The sequence below is a fragment of the Ischnura elegans genome, chromosome 3 (assembly GCF_921293095.1).
Source record: "Ischnura elegans chromosome 3, ioIscEleg1.1, whole genome shotgun sequence".
NCBI classification, from domain to species: domain Eukaryota; kingdom Metazoa; phylum Arthropoda; class Insecta; order Odonata; family Coenagrionidae; genus Ischnura; species Ischnura elegans.
In genome coordinates, this window is record NC_060248.1 from 137,768,911 (window position 1) to 137,776,496 (window position 7,586).

Here is a 7,586-nt window from a genome sequence, read left to right on the forward strand (position 1 = left end):
TCATATTTCTAATTTTTGGTACAAATGAGTGAAAATGAGTTTCACAGCAGTTCCAATGCAGATTTTGGTGTTCCAAAGCAGTTTCAAAAGGGTTCCAAAGCAGTTGCAAAGCAAAAATTTTTCCCTGAGGTCGCACTTACCCCGCAGTCGCACTTACCCCACCTCACCTTAATTCTAACTACAATCAAAAGCTCAGAGTTGATGTACCTCTAGATTATACCAGTATGAGTGCAAATGGAATTCAGAATTTAACAAATGTCAACCCGATCGTAAGATATTCATTGTACTCACACATGGCAACTGCATTTCAGCTGTGAACTCCCATCTAAGTTCTAAGTTGATAAAACATGTTAGCATATGACTTTTGACAAACCATCAATAACATATCCCCTGCAACGGGAAATTTTGGATTCGTATGGAGGTGGATGATTTTCATGCAATAAAATAAATCCATACAGGCAATTTAACATTTATTGATGTACTCAAAACATTCTCTAATACTAGTAACACAGTTAACATGTATTGTAGTAGAGAAAACGTCTAGTGTCCATCGCCATCAATCCTGGAAAATGAGAATTGTAACATTTAATAACCAGCTAAGTAATAAGTACTTAAAGTAACTTAAAATTGTTCCACATATTCTCTAATATGGTTATTCAATTTCAAGAAAAACACTTCATGCACGAATGAATTTATAGTGAGACTAATTATACTTTTATGCCATGAAAAACTGCTAACATAGTGGTTTCTAACGCGAGAACGCTAACTTGAAATATTTCAACTTAATCGATCTAAATGAATTGTATTTTAAATATACAAGTTAAGCCAAAGATCAACCTAAATTGTAATCACAGTGAGAACGAAGTAATAAATAATCTTATATAACTATTGGGTGGAAAGAAGTAGTTCATTAATTGCATTAGTCCTAAAAATTGTTGATACTTAAGTTCGTTGATTTACTATCGATTGTAAAAATATGTTCCATGTACTTACATTGAAATAGTCAGCGCAGCAGAGATGGGTTGATGCTGACAAGGCATCTTCTTCAAATCTCTATGTGCTGCAAGGATCCACTTTTTCCGCAAACCCGGTGAATAAAAACTTTATCCGGCGTTGATTGCATTGTGATAGTATGCAATTGGCATGAAACAGTACTTTTTTCGATTCCTTTTTGGAGGTTTTCACTTAGAAAAACGTTATATTTTCCTCATCCATACGTTCTTAAACATACAGCTGCTTGTAAAATATTGTCTTAAGGCACAGATTAATTCACAAAGTCGGAAACTACTGTATCTACGAGTGTAAACATCATTCATGGTAAACATAATTCCAGTGCCAATGGCTGTTAGGTCACGTGGTATAGAAGATGGCCGCCAGTTGTTTTGGCGCAAGTTTCAAAATACGATTTTTAATACGTTATCAGTACGTTATACAATGGGAAAAAATTGTAACTCAAATTTTTAATTCGCAAAATATGTATTTACCGCAGTTACTACATTCTTTTACAGAACTAAATTTCTCTGGAACAGGTGCACCTGCTTCTTAGAGGTGCGAGGTGTACCTTCTCGAAGGTACCTGGGGGACTTTTCAGATATTTTCCTCTTCAACAAATGCTTTAATTTTAATGGGTTACTGAAATGATGCATTACGTTCACCTTATTACCATTTTATACACGGTGTTCTGAATTGAGATCCATTAGCATTTGAGGGGGCAAATAGATACATAAGTATATTATTTTATGCTTCCATAGCCCAAATAAAGTGTGTAAGCGCTACTAGCTGGAAGATATTAAATTTTTCTTAAAATCAGCTCATTAACTGCACCCCTTCCCTGCAGAAATGCAATGCAATTTTTTTAAAGATGTAGGTATGATAGTATGTAACATGTAAGTGTAGATGTTTGGTGAGTGAAGGAGGTCTAAGGAAAAGTAGTGCCATGGGTGGAAGTTGCGGGCAAAAAGTTTTGCCTGAAATTGGTAAATACATTGGAATTAGAATAAACCATTGCAAATTATTTTATTGGCTGCTAACTACTTTGAAAAACCCTATTTGATATTTCAACTTTCATTGCTTGTGCAATCATTTAGAAGTACTTATTATTTATTTTTACCTCGTATATTCATTTTTTACTATCTTACCAAGCTTACTTAAATGCTTAAAGTTTGTATCATAAATTGAGACTAATATCAGAAGTACTTCTGATATTAGTCTCAATTTATGATGCAGCCCTTTCTAATGCCATCCAAATAACGCAACTCTCCACAAGCCATGATTGTGGGCAGTGGGTACCTTTGAACCCATGTGAAATTCATCTATGAAATAACAAATATAAAATTGTAACCCTTCTTGAAAAAAATTAATGGACATTAAAAATTGACCACTCCATAGCCCAGGATTCCTAATTCCATTAAGTATCAATGGCTGATAAACATTATAATAATTTCACTGTTACAAATAAATTTAAGAACAATTGCAGATGAGCAAATAAAATATCAGATCTCATGTCACATTAGAATCCAGACCAGTTGACTCACTTGGAACTTTTCCAGAATAGTTCCAGACCAGTTGAAACTCATAGAATATTTCAGCATAGTTACAGAATAGATCCAGACTAGATGCAGACCATCGATAATTACAGTACAGTTACAGACCAGAATTCCAGACTAGTTACAGACCATTTTCCTTTGCCTCTCTGAAATCCAGACCAGTCCAGTTCTGTTACAGACCAGTTACAGAACAAAATTTAGCCTTTCAGACCAGTTACAGACCAGATCCAGATTAGTTACAGACCAAATATTTTTACCTGGGCAAGGTCAAATCTGTGCTAGCTGGGACCTCGACATAATTGGTAAATGAAAAAATTTAAAACTTATGTCTGGAATCTAGCAGAGAAGCCAAACTTTCATTTGCATTCAGAATACAGAATTAGTACTAAAATTACAGACTTCACAGAATACTGACTGCCTATATGAATTGAAAAAAAATAAAATTGAAAGGCCTTGAGCTCCTATTCAGGTCTTACAAAAAGATATATTTTTGCATGACTTTTAAACTTGACTTCTTCTTTTTCACCTTTCAGAAAGTGGCTAATTGTGCAGAGTTGGTTTCCTTAATTCAGGTTTCTTCTTGTGCAATGGGTTACAACGCTTGTTCCGTTCTAACATTTTTTTCTATTTTCCAACTCAAACCATTGTTTGTACTTGATTTATCTTTGTGCCATTTGTTTTAACTAAGTTTCACCTACTGTTTGCTGGCCCTTAATGCTTGTTAGCAATATTCATGGCCACACTTGTTATTTGTGTGTATTATTTTATTTTTCTCTTTGAATAAATGTTTTATTATCTGTATGTTCTGGTTTCCTTATATTTATTCATCCGTTTGATCCATATTGATATTAAGTGGATGTGGGTCAGAAAATCAATATGTATAATTCGTGTACGAGGGCCTGCAGATACATATGTATGTTACATGTAAGGATATTCAGATTTCCAATTTGTAATACGCATGTATACATACATCCTGAGGGACTTTTGAGCCACTTTTACGTGAAATATACAGACGTAATACGATTGTATTCCATTGTATACATATGTATAATTCATGTATGGGTATTCAGATTTCCAATTTGTAATACGCACGAATACATACATCCATAGGGACTTTTGAACCACTTCTACGTGAAATATACCGATGTAATACGATCGTATTCCAACTTATACATATGTATTTGGGCACGTATTTTTTGTGTATTATTGATGTAATACAGATGTAATACAAATGCCGTGTTATCTGGGATATGTCTGATTTTTTTCATAAATTCTAGCTGAATTTAAGGACACAGGTCTATGAGAGAAGGAGGGAGGAAGAGAGGGAGAGAGAAAGTGAGAGAGAGAGGTCCACTTGATTCAGAGATATCTACAACAAATATAAATCCGAGAATACAAATTTTTTTTCTGACTAAGTTTGGAAAGGCATGACATCGATAAAATTTTCAAATATTTTCCCTTAGTAAATGAATGTATACCAACAAGGATGATTTCTATTTTGCAGCAACTTGTCACACCATTCTACTTCCTTCCTCCAACCAGAATCACTTATCTCTGCATTTCTCCAGGGTTTTCTTCCGCGTCAGGTTGTTGGTTGATTGAAAACAGTTTCGCTGGCTGTCCTTCCAGCGTCTTCAGGTCGAAGGTGTCGGCTGTTGGTTTCTGCCTCGCTTATATACTGTAGGCTGGATGGGAGCTGCACTGTGATTGGCTGTCTGACTGGGTGCTTCTCTCTGATTGGCTCTCTCTTTGATGACTCTTTTCCAGGCGCTGTGAAGGAAGTATCCATCTTCTCTATTGAAATTCAAAGGTGTTTTTTGAATATCTATCTCTTCCCTGATTTGTGTAGGGAAGTATCGGCACTCCTTAACTAAAAGTTTCTTCTCCTCAAATTTTATGTCGTGGCCAGGTTCCGACCATGCATGTTCGGCGATGGCAGAGAGCTGAAACTGCTTGTTATTGGTCGCCCTTTGATGTTCTTTAATCCTCACATGCATGGAGCGGCAAGTTTCCCCTATGTAGGATTTTCCGCAGGAGCAGGGCACCTTGTATACCCCCTCATACAGTTCTTGGGGAATGATATCCTTGGGCCCGGGGAGGAAGTTTAACAATGTAATGCATATTGATCTTTTGAATAAATGAGTATTTGTTACTTGAGAGTGAGTGTAGAGAAAAATATTGGATAAACTGCACACTCACTACAGAGGTAATGAAAATGACCAACTTTAAAAATGTATAATTAACAACAAATGTATTTACAAGTAATGCGACTCACTTTAAAAAATACTTCCATACTTTATTTACATATCAAAAGCTATAAAATTAATCACAGATACGAAATATAATTTTCTTGAATTTTTATAAATCTGTTCCCAAATGGGAACATTGGGCTGTAAACGTTGAAGTAAAAGCCCATATTTTAAAGGAATAATAAAAGGTTAAAATATCCCCATGTCAAGGCGCGTCAAACATTCCAAACACACTACACACAAATTCCATTATAAAAGGAATACCATTGAGGCTAGAAGGATACGGAAATTATATGAACACTATGAAGAATCAATCTAAAAAATTATCAATGAAAAGGAATTCCACTTCCTTTCGCGAAACATTGTTTACAGCTCCATGCATAGCAAAACATTACCATGCTGACTCTACGGTATTTTAGAAATTTTAGGGGAGAAAAGAATCTAAACGCCCCAGATATATTCAGTATAACAAATGAGAAACATCGAGAAAGGAAATAATTATCATTCACTGTAAGATCACGGTTTTACTTTAAAAACTACTCACCTTCTCGGAAATTCGTATGTATTCGTATCTTATGGCGATATTTCTGCTTCCTATCCAACCGTATCTAACGTTTCAAGGTCACGTGACACTTGACTACATGCGCAGTGGCCAAAGCGCACTCTCCCCATCCCTCTGAGCTTCCTTCCCACGATAACGTGACACCATCTCGACTACATGCGCAGTAGCCAAAGCGTACTCTCCCCCTCTGAGGTTCGTCCCACGGTTTTTGATCATTCCTTTCTATCTTTTACGGCTTCATACTTGTACAGCGTTTCATTTTGAATATGTTTGGCGCCCGCCGCCATTTTCTGTGACGTAGGCCTGTGAGGTTATCTCTCCCTCCATTCGGAACGACTCGGAGGGAGGGATAACCTTTTTGGCATACCCATGGCCCTTCCTTGGGCATACCTGACACCAGCGCCACTGTGACGAATACGGCCAACGTCAAACCATGGAAGAAGGAGGGGAGGAAGCGCAGCTTCGACATTTTTTCGTATGCCGGTAGATGTCTCTTTCTCGACAGTGCTGCCTCCAAGGCAATTCGGCTTCGTTCACTTTCACCTAGCACGCCAACGTGTGTGGACGACGTGTGTGAATAACGCGACCATAAATACACTACACAGGATTCTCCACTCCCTTGGTTACTGTGATTCCCACCGATCGCATCAAATAGCGGCGCTGATGTAGCGAGCCCCGGTTGTGAACAAACAACAAAACAACCTTTGGTTGGGGACATTAGTATTCCTATTAATTCAAAACATACCTCTATGACCTCTGACCCCATTGTGACCCTCGCTGGTAATAAAAAGTCGACAATATGGATTTAAAAACAGCAAAACTGACTTGGGCACCCTTTAAAACACATTGTTACACTCTTTTGCTGTCATGGTGGGCCGATTTAACTCTATGACCCTTGACCCCCATTATGACCTTCGAAGGTCAAAATATCAACAATACGGATGTACGAACAGCCTAACCGACTTTGGCACCCTTCAAAACCTATGGTTTGACACCTTGGTTGTCATGATGGCTCGACGTTTGACTCTATGACCTTTGACCCCAATTGTGACCTTCGGAGGTCAAAAAATCAACAATACGGATCTACGAACAGCCTAACCGACTTTGGCACCCTTCAAAACCTATGGTTTGACCCCTTGGTTTTTATGATTGCCCGACTTTTAACTCTATGACCTTTGACCCCCGTGGGGACCCTCGGAGGTCAATTAGTGAATAATACGGGTATTTGGACAATACCAATGACTTGGGCACCCTACAAAACCCATGGATCGACACCTTTGTTGGTATGCTATTCCTTTTGCCACCCTTATGACCTTGACGGTGACCTTACTGGGTCAACGGTTGAATATTCGTAAATAAAAGTGTTATTTTCGGGTTTCTTGTGTCCGAAACCCTAAGAATTGACATATTGGTCAATGAAATTCACACTTTTGTCTATCTCGATTTTTTTAACATTGAAACCCCAAGAGGCAAATTCAAATTTTTGGTTTGGACCTACTTTGTGAGGTCAAAAGGTCAAAATTGTAAAATTTTGCTTACACTCAACAAAACTTAGGACCTTTCCCCATAAGTGTGACAATTTTCATGAATATTGCTCCATGCAAAGCTACTAAAATTACAGGTCAAAAATGACTCACGACCCTTGGGACAGTCTGTATGATAAAAATTCTTGCTATGGTCCTGTATCCCCAACCGCTTATTTTCCCTCAGCTCCCAATCGTAGCCGGAGCTGCATCCGGGCACAAAACACCGAGATTTACCCATGATATTTCGTAAATATCTTACTGGTGGAGAAATACTAAAAAAACACCAAAATCGGTGAAATTCTCGGCTCACAGAGGATGATAACAGCCGATCACTCATAAGCCGCCACTGACAACAAGCCAAATGAAGGGGATGGTAGTGTCGGTCGCGCCACAAGTGGCAAAAGTTGGAGTTTGAATTAATGCGCGGGACCCGTGTTCAAATTTTGACTGCTACCGCCACCTAGTGGGGCCTCCTTGGTAATGTAAACTCTATGAACGCGACTTGTGTGTTAGGCGGCCATGATGGCGAAAACTTGCTCGGGAACGAAGAGGAAGCGTGGTGTGTATTGCGCTGCTTTTTGGTGCAATAATTTTTTTGGGTGCCGGATAGATGAACCGGTATCCTTATTTTATTTTCAAAAAGATCGTAACAGGTAAGTGAAATCCTTGAAGTTGGAGGTATCAATGAATTTATTGTTTCCTT

General features: G+C 38.1%; 1 long non-coding RNA gene across 1 annotated transcript; it reads right to left on the reverse strand.

The window, feature by feature from the left end:
• Window positions 1-453: 453 nt before the first annotated feature.
• On the reverse strand, window positions 454-1,360 carry LOC124155149. The gene is made up of 2 exons (XR_006864163.1): window positions 994-1,360; window positions 454-562 (listed from the first exon to the last, which is right to left on the reverse strand). It is a non-coding gene; the product is annotated as an uncharacterized LOC124155149 (long non-coding RNA).
• Between the last annotated feature and the right edge of the window lie 6,226 nt (window positions 1,361-7,586).